Genomic DNA, 976 nt, shown 5'->3' on the forward strand with positions numbered 1-976 from the left:
AAAAAAAAAAAATAAGAATTGAATGTTAAAGAACACAAAGATTTGGCTTATGGAAAGAGAATAACTTCATGGAACAGGTAGGCTTTAAATAAAACTTTATCTGAAAATAATTCACCCAACATGTAATGTCAGCCCACTACATGCAAGATTCTGAAAATTAAGGAAGAAAAGTAGATCTAATACTCATAAATTAATAGGCTCATCCAGTTGGCCAGAATGTGAAGGAACTGTATACAACTACTATGACTCAGAAATAAAAATTAAGTTTATGTAAATGAATGTCTTAATCATATCCTTTATGGCTAGACAGCTTCTTCCATCTAATTCGTTTTCTCAGTCATAGGAATAATTTACAATAATACAGACCAAACTATATAACCCAAATAACCATTGCTCATAAGCCTGTTTTAAATGGGTCACATTCCTCAACGTCACAGTCTATTTACTTTGGAATTTAAAAAAAATTTTTAAGTTAGCATTCAATATTGATCTCATTAAATAACCAATTATTCATCTTCAGAAGGTCTGCTCTTCTTAGTGTTACATAAAATGTAGGTTTGTATGGAAGGGTTGGTGATTAATATAGTGAACAAAGCACACAAGACAGCCAAGAGATCTGGGCATAGGGTACTACATACAGTATGGTACCAGCTGGTGGCAGTTGCCCGCTCCAGCAAAAACATCCACATGAACAATCCTGGGTCCTGAGCCTGGCTCAGACTTGAAGCCAAAAAGCAGTAAGTCCAAGAATCTCCAGGTTAGTTGGAGCCCCTTTTGACAGCTTGAATCTGGGATACTGGGCCAAGCAAATAGTGGAGACCAAAGGACCCACATCTCTAGATAAGATGGCTTAAGATAGGCATCAATTGTGTTATTCTCAAATTCATGTTACACAGGACACATCAGCATAGTCTTATTGGGGCCGGCCCGGTGGCGCACTGGATAAATGCGCCGCTTGGGAAGCGCGGCGGCGCTC

General features: G+C 38.2%; 1 protein-coding gene across 1 annotated transcript in view; it reads right to left on the reverse strand.

Annotated features, from left to right (window-relative positions):
• ALG6 (ALG6, alpha-1,3-glucosyltransferase) overlaps positions 1-976 on the reverse strand; it is a 54,587-nt gene that overhangs the window by 36,555 nt on the left and 17,056 nt on the right. The window lies entirely within an intron of this gene.

The sequence above is a fragment of the Galeopterus variegatus genome, unplaced genomic scaffold, assembly GCF_000696425.1.
Source record: "Galeopterus variegatus unplaced genomic scaffold, G_variegatus-3.0.2 Scaffold1271, whole genome shotgun sequence".
Lineage (NCBI taxonomy): Eukaryota > Metazoa > Chordata > Mammalia > Dermoptera > Cynocephalidae > Galeopterus > Galeopterus variegatus.